Consider the following 16,585-nt stretch of genomic DNA (forward strand, 5'->3'; position numbering starts at 1 on the left):
TTTTAGTTATATCTGATTTCTTCTATTCTTAATTAATTTATTTTTAAGATTAATTATTACTTTTAAATTGATTTCGATGTATTTACTCACAAGAAAGCATTTATTTTCAAGAATGTTATAAAATATCATTAGACATTCGTAAGAAATTGTAGTTATGTTCCTTATTGTTTATGTTCTGTATTTAACAACTAATATAATCATGTTTAAGCAGTTTTTTTAAGCAGTTGAGTCCCAATATGCTTGATATATTTTGATCTTGGAAGATATTATAAACTTATTTTAGAAATTTAGGAATATAAATAAATCACAAAATTTAGTTATTTACATTTGAAGGTTGTTTTGAATAAATGTAAATTATGAAATCATTTTTCCTTCAACATTTATTAATGTTCAATTAAAAATTATAATTAGAAGTTAAGATACATTTTGTTGTAATTATTATGGAACTACAGTTTATAAATTACTATTCGATCATTACGATTTGTCTATTATATATAATAATTCAATAACCTTAAGTAATAAGTTTGGTGGCATTTTATTAATGATTAATATATACATTCCTTTTTATCACATTTCAACTGTGGGTTTTATATATATTTGTATTAAATATTAAGTTTGCTTTCTGTTTGCATAGAGGATATAAACGCACAGAATGAACGACGCATTAAATATGAATATATTCAGATCGAATCAGGAAGCGAACTCGGTGTTTTTTTTGTCAGAGTTGACTGACAGTGAGACGGCCCGATGAAATCTCAGTGAATTAATGAATGTTTAAGGGTTTGTGTGAAAGGACTTGATGGAGAAGTCCCCATTGTCGGGGTGAATGGGCTGCACAATGGTGCGCCCTTTTATGCAATACAAACGCGTATGCCGTGTGTAAACTTAGACCTCAGTCGATATCGTGTTTCTTACCGAATCACATTCAATGAATGATATATTCTTGTACCCCAACCAGCACCATCATCGTCAAGTGCGCTTCTCTGCCTTTATATGGACAAATAATGAGACGAAGAGCGAAAGAAGAAAAAAAAAGTTGAAGAAGAAAAGAAAAGGTCACCATAAAAAGGAGAGCTGAACGGTATTGGAAAAAAGAGGAGGAAAATAGGAAAAAAAGTGTATATAGGAGACAGGATGTAGGCAGTATTTATCCTGACATGACTGTGTGTAAGTCCGTGGGACTACAAGAAGCTAAGATAATAAGTCAGGATAAGGGCAGCACGGAAAGGAAACGCCGTAACCGGAGAGCGAGCCCGGAATTTGTATATATGGGTTTTATTCTCTCTTTCTCTCTCTCCATACTTCTCCTGTACATGGATGTGGGTATGATGATGAGCGTGTGCATGTATGAGTGTACTTACAGATCCAAGCTCTTCATTCTCATGTTCTCCTGTCACGGCTCTGTACTCTTAACAAATTGTTACATTGTCTACACGCTTTATATTAAATTATTTACAATGATACATAAAAGTAATTACGAGTTGCACGCATTTGGAAAGCAATGTATTATTGCCGAAATGCGACCTTCTAATGTGATGACACTAATTAATGGATTCGCATGAATGATTAGGTCAAATTTTAGCAATATTGTTTATAATAATTAATATACATACATATAAATAAATCGAAATTTGTAGATGCACTATAACGTTCATAGCACAGTATGTATAGTGAGTAAGTTGCAAAGCTGGCGTTGGTTGGTGTTGTAAATGTAGTGATTCCCATATATATTTGTAGATATATCTATATAAATTTATATGTATTTATATAGATATATATATGTGTATAGGTATGAAATGGAGAAGGAACGACATGATGGGCGAGTGAGTAGTGTGTGCAGAAAGCACACATGCTCAAAAACCATATATATGCAAGCATACACATTCAACAACCACTAAATCTAGTACATATATGTACCAGAAAAATATAAGTTCGAAGAGGTGCGTTTAGTGCGTATGTGGAAAACGCGTGTATAAGCCGGTAGGCGGCGACACCGTCGCCTGCTCGCACCTCGTTCCCTTTACTGACTGCATTCAATTTATTATAAGGAAAACACGTGCTTGTTTTATACAGTTCTAGGTACACACATACAGATCAGTTAAGTTATGCAGGTCATTTGAAGATAAAAGAAATGATGAACAAAAACCGTTTGATGTGGTCAGAAAGCGCAGCGGTCCTGCTATTTAAAGGTCCCGTCTTCGGAACGGTCTACCGCATATACCAGGAGACCAGAGTGTGCGAGAATGTTAGTTGCATCTAGAGCCTTAAACGTTTTTCCGATGTCTGTGCTTATATGACGCAACACGAAATGCAATTTATTTTATTATTTCTGGTTCAAATGTTATTTAATATTTTTCGTATAATTTGCAATTAATATATGACCCTCTTATGAAACTTCTTTGGAAACAGTCTAATATTGTTATCCATGATCCAATTATACAAATATAATACCACACAAAATAAATCATCCAAGACAAGAATCACACAATGACTAATATTATGAATGATGTCGTTTAATGACAATGATTATTACATATTACACTGTTTTATTTGCTTAACCTTAACGGTGAGTTTAAGTACTCCAAAATATGCACCTGGTTCTATCTTGTATCTATTGCTCTGTATGATATGTTGAATTTGTATGATTCTACCTAATAAGAGTATTAATTCAAAGTAACATTTTTCCACAACCGATGTATATTCTTACTGCAATTAATAGTCAAATAACGTTATAACTACATAACTACCTTCTTATTTTAATTCCTATTTTTTGTTTTATAATTTAATTGTTATTTAAATCAAAATTCTGAAAAAAAGACTATGACAATCACATAGAATTAATCATGTATATATTTATATTATTTAATATCTAAGCTTAGACTGGCTGATTCATAATTTTATTTATATAATATATAATTTTGCTTCCGAAAGATGGAATTTATTGCGTATATGCTCCTATATTCATTCAAAATTGACTGCAATTTTTCTGCACATAAGTTAAGTTATTTTATTTATTAAATTATTGTTATTTTATATTTATTGTAGGCATATGCTGTAAATGTAATTCTTAATATTTTCTTTTAATCCAATAGCAGGAATGGCAGACATTGTTTGAGTACTATAATAATTTATTGGCCAGATAATATAAAAAAAAATAAGAAAATGTATACTCCCTCTGTTCGAAAATATGGTATACATTTTAATATTTAGCCTTGTTTAACGCTTCTTTTGAACAAATACATTTTATATAGATTTCAGTAAATCGACCCTCATGACGAAGTTTTAACTATTTATATTAGGAAGATTATTGGAACTTCCTCCTCCCGTTAACAAAATTGAGTACATACACGTTTGTATTGTTATAAAAAACGTTATCTAGAGTATTTCTCTCTAATATATTAAATGCATCTTGAGCACATTCAATCAATTGTTTTTGGCGAAGCTTCATGTTGTAGTGATTTAATACAGTAAAAAACCCAAATCGAGAATGTTTAAATCAGTAGTGTTTGTATCTTAAATTGAATAATCCAACCAATCAGTAGACACGTGTTCTAATTTGTCTTTGTTCTTCATACACTGTAATAGCTGTTGACAGATACCAGACGTTTTTTATTAGTCAATTGTTTCGATTTGGCATCGCTTCTTTATAAATTCACGTTATTTGGCTTAAAATTTTCCAATTTGAAATTACAGCGGTGACTATTATATTTTCCTTACAAAAACAAGTTTTTGGTCTTCAAATTGCAATTTAACTAAAAAAAACGACTGTCAAATATGTTATGTTATTTAGTTATTGATTTAAACAATACCAATATAATGTATATTGACAGTTGCTTTGGAAATTTTGATTTTCATTCAAATGTATATCATATTTTCGGACTGAGGGAGTATTATTTGAATAGCTAACAATGATTACAATATTAATTGATAATTTAATTTTTTATTTGTTAATTTATTATTATTTATTTTTGTTTTAATATTTCTTGTTAGTTTGCAGGTTATTAAGTTGTTACTTAATAAAAATATTTACTTGCACAACAGTTCATTTGTGTAGATTATATCGGTTTTATAATTTGCTATATTTTCAATATTTTTTCCGTAACTGTATTTTTATTAATTTAGATATTTTGATATTTTATATCATCATCTAATTTAATACCGTATTTTTTTCATCTAAAATTTTGTTTATATTTTCTTCTTATCTTAGCCATATTTCAGGAATAGTCCTTATTTAGGTTTCATTTAAACCGGCTTACCCTCTCTGCATTCGCAGACCTGTTCGATTGTCCAAACCATTTTTTATACACCACAAATTTCCACTCGCCAGTAATCAGTTCAATTACTTAATGTGACGGTTCAACTTATCGGAAAAATCTTTATCAATTGAAACGTGATTATTAAGTTCAAATATATTTAGAAATAATTAAAAAATACTATATGGATGTCTGTACATTTGTTGCATTGTTTAACGTTCGGCGAATTGTTAGGCTGCGTTCGATATGATATTAGATCAGGTTTCAACCATTCCAATATTTTTTGGTAATTGTTCTTCTATTAAATCTGATGCAGATACTTCAATAAAGTCGTCGGTATCTAAGTTGTCCACCTATTCTTCATAAGGTCTTTGTTAATTTATGTTAATAAGTGTTTCATTATATACTTATCTACATCATATAGGGAAATATAGTTTCACGGAAAAACCGATACAAAAAAGTGTATTTGATATTTTTTTAATCAGATTATAGTGAATCCGGACTGATCGAAGCCAAACTATGCGAGATATTTCAGTATCAATGTTGGTTTCAATAAAATATCACCTTTTAAACTAATTACTTTAGTAGTAAATATAAGAACAATGATTTTTCTATTATATACGATATATACGATTAATTCAGCTAATTGATTGTATAAGGTTAGTTTATTAACAAATCCGTGAATGCAAATAAAAAAAATGTAGCAATTAATGTATGAATTTCTAATAGCAGTTGTAAAAAATGTAGTAACTGAAAAACAGCACTTTTATTAAGAAAAATTGTTGATATAAAAATAATTAAATATAGATGTATTTTATTTATTGCAATTGTTAAAACGTTAATAATATTAATCTTTGTATATTTTCTGATATGATTTATTCGCGTATGAAGTGAGATATTAAATGAAAAAGATCAAGTGAACAGCTCCCCCTCAATTTCCTCGTTTCTTTTTTTAATGCTTACAATTGAACAGGGGCGTTGACGTGCCTTTTAATTCTCGTTTCATTGTTGTACCTTTGAATGGGACGAGCCTGTATGTCTGTCTGCTGTCAAGGAAAATCCGTGGGATAGTCAGCAACGACGCACATGCTGGTAGTTCTAGAAGAACACAGGACTCTGAGCCCACAGTCAAGATGCTATCGAATATTTTCAACAAAAATCATAGCATAATACGAAAACGTGTCTAACACGTACCTGCGGAAGCATAATTTGATATTTATAGAGAAAGAAAGAAGGCGTTACAATGGGACGGTCGGTTATTATGTGCGAAAGCGCACCTTGCCAAAAAATATAACATCGCTGATGCTCACATGATAAAAATATTTACTTTCTTTGAATACACCTACTCGGGTCTAAAAATTCTCATGAAAATGAAAGACTTTTGCAACATTTGCATTAAGAATATTTAAGGATCAAATTACATGTCAATTCTTTAACATGACTACTAGTTACAAACAATCGAATAATACTATACGAAAGAGAAAAAGTGAAAACTAACAAAATATAACACTGAGCGGAATAGTTTCCCATTGGGAACCTTCTAAATTACATAATATAACATAAATAAATATTAATTTTAACAATAAAAACAAATAACTAGAAACGTTCTTCTAATTAAACTGAAATTTTCAATTTGTTGTTACTTTAAAAAAATTAAATTAATAATAATAGTCTTAATTTACGGATTAAAGGATAAGGAAAGTAATATTAATAAACATGATTATTTTTTTATAATATTTATTTCTTATAAAAATAAATTGACATCGATTATTCTTACAATTTGAAAATAAATAAATACGGGTATTTCTTGCATCCACCTACTCACGGCTCTAAATTCCCAAGAAGATTATTTCTGCACCTTTTGTCAAATTGCGATTCTATAGAATGAATAGTCAAACAAACGAATAAGTTGTTTCAAATTTGTTTGCTCAATGACCTATAAAAATAAACTGCAGTTATAAGAGTTTGACGAAAATATATTCAAAAATATATATTCAAACAGATGTGACTGTAATGAAATGAACATTGACCAATTGTTAGAAAGATCTATTTTATATATAATTGTAATTATTACTATTCTAGTAAATGTATAATAAATAGTAAAATGGAGTGTGCATTCTTATAATCATAAAAGTTTTACATTATATATTATGTAAATAATATTAGTAATGAATGACATACAAAATAATGACTACATTAATAGCATGATTTAAGTTTTGTAATTTAATAAATCGTTGTATTCGTTAATGTTTTTATATTACAATTAATTTGTATTTCTCTAAAAAAAAAATGAATACGTATTCCTCAACATGTAAATATTATGTATGGGCAAGAAAATTAAGTTTATTTTTACAAGGAACGAGAAAAAAATGTATTAAAAAATAAGTTTGTAAATCTTTGTTATATAAGTAAAAGGAAGACAAATATTCATAAAATAACATATTAATATGTATATACAATTACAATAATTCATATGTTTGGTGTTTCATCCTTTTGTATTTCTATATTTTAAGTATAAATATCAGTTTTTTTTTGAAGTATTATTTTTTATAAAAAAATAAATTTTTAACATTTTTCTTCAAAAATATGCATGCTGAAGATAATATATATAAACTGAATTTTATAGAGATATTATACATACTAAATATATATTTTTTTAAATGATTCTGAAATTTTAAATCTTCTGAAATTGAAAGATATGAATGGAATGAAAATAAATGATTTTTTTATAATGGCATTTATTGTTATGCAGTAGGATGCGCCTCAGTACATAAATATTTTCAATTTTACTTAGCTATTTGATGTAAATATACATTTGTATATACGTAAGTGTTGTAATTGTAATTTGAAAATAAATATCCTGTTGGCATCATTCAAAATTCAAATTGATTTCATAATTTTTAATCTATTAACACCACATTTACATATTGTAAAATATGCCAATAAATGTATTCATGAATACAAAAAAAACCTATTGGCACAAAAGTGCAATAGTTGAAAAACATAATAATAACATATCAATTATATAATTGATTTAAATTACTTCTGTAATATATTTTTTTATATTTATAACTTAATAATAATATTTATTGTAACAAATCATAATACATCAAAAAAAAACAACAATAAAATAAAAATAACAAATTGATCTGGTACAAAGGGCTATTGACCATAGGTCTTTCTTCTCAACTTAATAATATTATGCTAGTTATTTTATCGAATTATATGAATATTTAGGACAATATTTTTTCATTCTATTAGAAAAAAAATAGCAAAATATCGGAGAATATTCGACAAAATGATGCTGAATTAAAATATGTGAATACATACTATTGAAGTTTTTCAAATTTCTATTAATGAAAGTTTTTTATTGCTACAACTTAATGTATTAAGTTTATTAACACATAAAGAAAGAAAATATATTTGGAAATATTTCATTAGTTCTAATTTAGTTACTATTCATTGCACAATTATTTATATAATAAATATATTGTTATCATTAGTAATTAATATGTTTTTTTAATATTATATTTATTCACTTCTAAAGTAGCTCAACTGTGGGTTTCAGAACAATATCACAATGACGTATTATTTATAAAGAGCACACTTAACGCACTTCAATTTTTTTTTACTTACTCTCATTTCACTAATAATTTCATAATGACGTTCCGTGCCTTTTGTTGGCACACCTGTATAATGATGAAATGAAGAGCGAACGAAGACGAAGGAAATCCCTGTAACTCGAGACTGCTTCCCACGACATCAAACAAAACATATATGCTCGAGTTAGTTCCTTTCAACGGCTATCTTTACACTTTTTCAGTATATACAAACATGTTGTTTTATTGCATAGAAATATATTTATAAATACACGCAGTTTCAAACATGTTGTTTTATTGCATAGAAATATATTTATAAATACACGCAGTTTCAAGTATAATAAATTAATATCTTTTATTTGAATTACTTGTTTTTTGACCAAATATAGTCATTATTATTAATAATTCAAAAAATAATTTTATTCACCATCTGTTCATCAATGTAAACATTGAATAAATTTAAGATCACGGTTGACATTAAATGGATAATGATTTGATTTAAATTTGTTTGTTGGCTGTCGTCTTGTATGTTAATTTCAGAAGTATATTGATGCTCAACGATTCCACTATTTCCTTTGATTGTGAATCTGCTGCTATCCTTAACATTGTCGTTGTCCATTGACAAGATTCGAACGGGCGCCAGTTTGATCGTGAGTAGGGTGACTTAACAATTCGGCTATTAGTTGCCCTCTTGAAAGTGAGTAGTAGTTTTGGGAAACTTATATTGCGATGTCTATAAAATTGAAATAAATACTATTTACCAGGTTACGATTCTTTTATTACTTTCCTTAATACCAAATCCTTCCGGTTTTAAAGGAAGTAAACATAAAACATGATACACGGAAGCACCTTAAAAATGAGTGTTAATTTTGAAAATTTATATTATGTTGCTCATAAACTCAATAGAATTTTTTAATGGGCACTGCTTCTTTTATTATTTCTCTTCATACCAAATCCTTGTGATTTTAAAAGAACTTTCGTTTTGGAAAAATTATATTATATTGCTCTAACATTATGAGAAATATTTTTATAGGGCTATGTTCTCTACCATATCCTTGCGATTTTAAAGGAAATGAACATAAAACTTGAAGCAGGGAAGCAACAGCAAATACTAAGAAGGTGAAAATACTTACTGCAATACTAAACTCACGGGATATTTTCTTTAAGGCATCGATTCTGTAAAGTTCCAAAGAAGAAGAGAAATATTAACTTTTATATTCATAAACTAATGTATATAACATTAATTGAATTATATAAAACAATACAAACAATATTTTATTATAGTAAAAGATGTTTGAGAATGAATGGTTCATTTTTAAAATTTCCTTTTATTTATATTATCTTGAAAGTATATTTCGATCTGAGATACTGCTGAAAAAAAATGATTGCATCTTATAAAAAGTATCTTTCTATTTGAAAAAATGGTAGAAAAATTTAAAATTTCTAACTTTGCACAATGAAGTGGACCTTTTGGAAATAAAAAATTGCAAAGAAAAGCTCGGAAATTTTTATAATATGGTACGTCAAACTTGTTTATTTGCTACAAATAAATAATATATCATAAACATATTTTATTGATGTTTTTGACGAATTTATTGGTAAACGTGTTAAATATCTGAAATGTGATTTGTTCAATTACTTATATAATTATGCTGTTGGAAGATACTAGAAATATATTTAATGAAGTACAATGTGTTTATGTAAATGAATTTTAGAAGAAAATTTATAAATATATTTTTCGATAATAGAAAAATCTTTGAAAAATATTTTGTGAAAATATTTTCTTGTAAAGTAAATTATTTGAAACAAAATATATTAAAGTAATTTAAATATAGTATTTTTAGATGAAACATACACTTACATATACACCAGAAATTAAAAGGAAATGAAGCGATTCATAAAGTAATTACCATACTAAACATGTCGAGTTTTATCCTTGGAGACTAATCTGGTACAGGAAGAAGATGTATTCAGTTTTTCTTCGGTATGGAGGGATGTATAAAGAAATTGCATCAATTAATTCCTATTGAATGCGAGGATTTTCGTTGGCTTTGTGCCATTGATGTGCGTGTGTTCAGCCAAAAACATGCCCCAATATTTATTATGCGTGTCCATTGGGGCATCTAATGAGGATAACTAGAGTTAGGTCAATTCTTTAGAAATCTCATTGTGTTTGAGAATTCCAGGTGTGTGCACGTCTAAATCCTCTCTGACCTTTTGCAGAAAAGGCACGAGGGATCGGGTGAAAGTATCCCAAACGGACCGCACTATTACCTATTTTATTAACAACAACGTTTGTAATGAAAACATTAAAATGAGACTGAACAGAACCGAGCCTTTCAATTGTCAATCAATGTAGTTGACATGTTTTTACTAACATTCTTTGATTAAATTATCTATAAAAATAAAAACGTTTATAATATAATAATAAAAATATAATCAATTATTATTATATTAATTATTTAATGGGCGGAAAGACTTAGGTCAATAGCCCTTTGGTCACATTGTGATTAATAAATATTATTATTGTTACAGTGTATAGATTTATGTAATTGAATTTAAAATTATTTTATAGTTGATTAAAATTCTTTAGTTGTGTAAAGTTTAATTGATGCTTTAAACACTAAAAATGTCCGAGAAGGTTGATTTACTCGTCGACGGCGTAAGGTTATTTATGTATACAGTGGAACCTCGCTTAACAAGTTTAATCCCTTCCAAAATTTTCGGATTTTTACTCGTATAGTGAAATACGTTTTCCCACATAAACTAATGTAAATTAGGATAATACACTCCTTGTCGGAAAAAAAGTATGACTTGGTCTCGATTTTTAATGGGTTTGCTTTCATATCTATGGTTCTTTATTCGGAGACATGCAAGTGTTATTAAATTTTGCAAAAAAGAAACACAAATAAGATGTTTAAACACAAGTTTGGAATTTTTTTTTATTACAAATAACACTAAGATGCAACTAGAATGAACTAGGAACTGTTAAAACCTACAAATAATGATACATGAAATCACATTAATATGGTCATATCAAACAGAGTGCTGAAGAAGAAAAGAAAAAATGGAAACACATAACACTCTTAAGAGAACACAAAAAACTAATATTTGTTTATAATATGTGATAATTTTATAAATAATTATAAACGCATTAAAGCAAACATATTTTCAAACTGTTCGTTTGAAACGTTAAGAGCTCTGATTGTGCAAAAGAATGCTCCGCGCAAAAGTAAAAAAAATAAAAAATCGAGACGGGTTTTTAAGCGATAGACAAAGTGGATTCCATTTCTGTTGGCTGTCGGACATTTTCTGAAGATTCGGTTGCGTAATCAGATCTGGTGGAAGACGCCCCGGATGCGCCACACCCAGAACTCGGTGATTTCAATGGCGCGGACTGCTAACGACAAGAAGACGATCCATCCGTCAAAAGGATTCGTATCATGAATGAAGGAGAACGATCAGGTAAAGAGTTCGTTAAGAGTTCTCGTTATTGCAGAAATGTAAGGTCTCCACAAAAGATCCCGTGTCATAATAATAATAACGTCGATTTTACGCACTCTCCCTTACTCTTTATTCCCTGCTCATTCTCATCGTCCAATATTTAGAGTAGTTGTAATGCAGAAAATGTCAACGGTTTCATTCATAAATGAGAAAAAAAGATGCGTCGGCTCCGGCTCCTTTCTTCTCCGCCCATTCATAGTCCTTCTAGTATACACACCACTTACACACCGATTTATCAATTCCGTGCCTGACAAATTACCTGCACTTTTAGTGTTATTGTACTCTGCTCCCGAACATTTCAAACGAAAAAAAGAACGAATTGAATGTGTAAGACAGAGATAGAGCGTTTCCGGTTTTATTAAAGCATTCAGTTTCACTACTCAGCATAGCAGGTTCATGTAAAATGTACAAATCATTAGAAATATTGTAGAAACCTATCACATAAAATAAAACAATTCTACTAACTATATAATTTTGTATAAATATAAACATGTAACAATAATTGTAACAAACAGAAAATTGATACTTTAAAATAAATTTATTTATATACTTTCTATTTATTGTATAAAAGTGAATTATTATTTTATTCAATTAAAATTAATAATAAGAAATCAGTAACAAAAATCACAAACCAATACGCAAGTTTGAGAGAATACATAATTTTTGAAAATATATTTTCAATTATCTTTTGCTTTGGAAATAATATAATACTCATATTTTAAATATTAAATGAATATATTTATTAAATTATTATTATTATTTTATATTAAATATAAATATTTTTACAACAAATTAAAAATTGTTTATTTTTTATTGATTTATTAATTTTTGGATATTAAATTTTAGAATAACATAATATTGACACTTTCTGTTTAATTTGTAATTTATTGATTGAATATGTGTAGATCATATGTAATCATAATTAGATTCCCACTGAGTATGGGAATTTAGGGGGATAAAATCGAACACTTCCATCTGACGCAGATATCGTGTAGTTTGCGTATCGAACATCATTCTGTACATCACTAAATGGAGTCGGCGTGCCATATGCGATCGTGCACCCTCAACAACGAGGGAGCACCTTAAACAAAAGGGGGAAATGATAAAACTAGGTAATTATGAATGCGGATGCAATCACAACATATGCACTTAGTATGTAGGGGAATGAGTGAAAATTGAAGATGAACCAAAAACACGCTACATGATACCTGGTGGCATTAATGTGTGGGAATTTGTCTAAAGAGATCATGTATATGGAGTATTTATCCACCCTCGTTACCTTACCTAATTTATTACAGTGAAATTGGATGATGATATTGAATACAATTTATAATAACTTCAACAAGGGTATTTCTTGATGACAATGCCCGTCCCCTATTTACTCTACACAAATTATTTTTACAGACAAATATGAACTTTCCCAATGAACTTATCATGTTTTAATATATGAAGTTTTCTTCATATTTTTAATAAATATACTAACATTCAAAATATAAAAAATAAATAATAATAAGAATGAAAATGTTAATGTTAGGATTTGTATAATAAATTACAAAAAGAATACTTCTTTAATTATATATTACTATAAATAAATAAAAATATAGTTTACACATTTTTTTCTTACAATACTATATTTAAAAATTCTTCTGGGATTGGAGGTTTTTTAGAATTTTCTGAGGTTTCTTACGCATGTGTAGTGGACATAAAATCAGTTTCATGCTAAATATTGAAAAATATGATATTCAACTGATACCGAAAAATAAAGGGTTCGAAATAATCAGTCAGGTGCAATGGCTATATTATCTTTAAACCCTAACAAGCTACTTAGGTTTTAAGAGGGATATAAATGTACATCGGGGATCGAAAAGTCGATGCATTTAAGCTCTTTATGGCACCAAATCTATTGTAAATTTTACAACTTTACAAGTTTGTAATTATCACGTATATAAATTTGTGTTGAATTTTTACTACTGCTTACAAGATAGTCTTCTCAATCCTTTCATTTAACTATTTTAAGTGACGCATATAGAAAAAATAAAATTCGCTTTAATTTGTTTATAGATTACTTAAGTCGATTGCAGATATTTTCTATTATTAATTACAATCAATTACAAATACCAATATTTAGTAATAAAAATATTAACATAAATTACATGAAAAGATTTTTTTTTGGAAAATATATAAAACAACAATATTTATTATACCAACAACACAGTATTATAAATAAATACCGACAAACTTCTAAATATTTTTTTAATTTATTATGTTATAATATTTATAATACCTGTTTGCCAATACAATATTATTATTGTAATGTTTTTAGTGTTGATGATATTAACATTATTATGTCGTAATTGATTTTAAGTTATAAACGCCTTCAAGAAATTATTCTATGTCCGTATAAAATGATATATTGCGATGGACCTACCCTTCCGTACACAAAACTACAGAAGAGGGTTTTACAATCACTACCCACAATTTGGTAGACACAATAGTCCTACAATATACATCTCGGTAATTTATATACACTTATTAGAGTGCAGCAATAAATTATTGTGACTATCCATTTTATTATTTAGTTTCGCTTTTGCATTTTTATAACTTTTATTATATTAGTAAAACCCAGCAATTTATAATACAACAGATGTTCAAATTGTTTATGGATATTTAATTAACATATTATAAAGTTGTAGTCAAATTCTAATAATAATAATTAAATATTCATAAATCATTGAAATATTATATTTTATAATATTAAAGTAATACATTTCATGAAATTCAAACTTCACTATAGATTATGGTTAGAAATAAAAAAAAAATACGATGCTAATACCGGATTATCATAAGCCATAGCTAAATATCGAATAATGTTTTCCAAACCGAACAAACTGCTGTTGATGGTCACAAACGTTTGATTATATTTTCAATTAGATTGTAGGATTACTATTTAAAGCTACCATTTTTATTACCTGCTAGAACTAAAACTTATAAATAATTTACTCTTACCATATAATTTTCACTACTCTTATTTTTACAATAAAATATTATTAATATTATTATTTTTTATTATAATAATAACAGTTTCTTGGCATAAATATAAAATGCTGTGTAACATCAAATTTGACGGAAAGGCTCTTTGTAACGGTTTATATGTATATTTATGTATGACTTACAATAAACATTACCATTATTATAACATAAAAATAACATTAAGTTTAAATAATATCTGGTGTCCGTTGACGTAACATGTCATAATTGAGCACTTTCGTACGCATACTCGGCATAAGGTTTTCAAGATTTTTAGGAAGGAAAATACGGATTTATATTTATTAAACTCCCAATGAAGAAGAAAAATATAAATGTTATTGCTACTAAAAATGGAACTTCATTTTTTATTACACAGTGTAACTGATTTACTGAATGGTTATAAAGAACAAGATTTTTTTATAATTAAATGCAGTTTCATCATTAATAAATTAAAAAATAAATAAGAAATATATAGGCATATATTTTTCATTTATTATATTTTATAAATTTTGTACTTTTTACCAGTTCCATTTTTTTATTTATATTTTATTAATATTTGTAGTAACATTTTGTATAGTAATATTATTATATTAAAACTATTATATAAAGCAGGGGTGGCTTGAAACAAATAATTCAAATATATTCTTAAATTATATACTTTTTTTTTGCAGGAATTGCAACATAAAGTTACGTCTTTTTAAAAACCTATTCTTTTTCCAGGTAGGATTGTTTTGGAAAAATGGAAATGCGGTGATTCATATTTTTTTTATTGCTCGGCAAAAAATTCTACAGAAACATAATTATACATTTTTTTATTGTTATTGGGGCAATTTGAATGAAAATTGTGCAATATAAAAAAAGTAAAATGTATCTATTTTTAACATGAAATTGTGCAAGCTTCAATAAATGAAAAGGATCTATCTGAGGTATTTTTATTTGCGACAGTTATTTGTACCTTTTTTTTATTTATATGCCCTTAGTTTCTTTGATGTAATTTTATATATATTATTAAATAAATGATACTGATAAGATTGACATAAATATTTTTTTTTGAAATAAATTCTTGGAAATTAAATTTACTGTTGTTTCTTTTTAAACATATATTTTTATGAAAAAAAAAGCACGACAAATTATTTAGAAATAAAAAATTATAGAAATTGTGGTAAAACATTAAAAAATACGCACGACTGCAATAAATGTGATCTGATGTATCCGTATAATGCGGATTTGATCAGCACGGACTCAATATACATATTTGAAATATTAAAACTGAATAAAAAAATTACACAAAATTATTTTGTATACATATAGTGATTGTTGTTGCTTTTATAGTCAGTTCTCTTATTATAGGGTATATTTTATTTAGTTCCTGGATTACTCCGGTTTCAAACAATCCGAATTTTTCATATTTATAATATTATTTTATATAATAAATTGATGAAATTATATTTTTAAATGAGTTACTATTCAACTTCAGAAAAAATATTATATTTTCTTATTAATAACACAATAAAACAGTTGTTGAAATTACAAAAGGGATTCCAAATAATTCAGAGTTAATAAAAATATTAAAAGAATTTTAATATGTGCTTGCATTCAATTAGACAATTGAATCCAACAAAAGGCAATACTAAGAGAGAAAGTTATATTGAAATAGGGATGAAGGGGAGCGCTGCAGTTTATTAATAAATAGGAAATATGATTTATTCAGGAATATCATAACATTTCACTCTCACCCTCGCACACAATATGAAAACGTTCCAGTTTTATTAACATTGCTCACCTTTGCGAAGGGGAATCTCATTGTTCCATATTACATTACCCCATGTAATTGAACCCTCCAGAAAGAAGCAGCAATGCAAAAAAAAAACATACGCACAATCATAAAGATCATTCGCATCTATAATAGGAGAGAGGATAAATCATCAATCGAATATGGAGGAAATATGAAGAGATATTACTGAAGATGTCATCGTATGGACGTAGGCTGCGTAACCGCATTTAAATATTTTTTCACGTATTCACAATGACACAAAAGATTGATATGGGGGGATAAGCGGTGTTCACCCTCGAACCTATGTACAGACCATTTGATAATTGATATGTCCAGAAGAGATAATCATCTACAAACAGATGAAACTCAACGGACTCGTCGACAAAAACACGCAACGCATCACCGCAATCAAATTGTTGAATCCGAGT

This window comes from Nicrophorus vespilloides, unplaced genomic scaffold, assembly GCF_001412225.1.
Source record: "Nicrophorus vespilloides isolate i.1.1-1 unplaced genomic scaffold, Nicve_v1.0, whole genome shotgun sequence".
NCBI classification, from domain to species: domain Eukaryota; kingdom Metazoa; phylum Arthropoda; class Insecta; order Coleoptera; family Silphidae; genus Nicrophorus; species Nicrophorus vespilloides.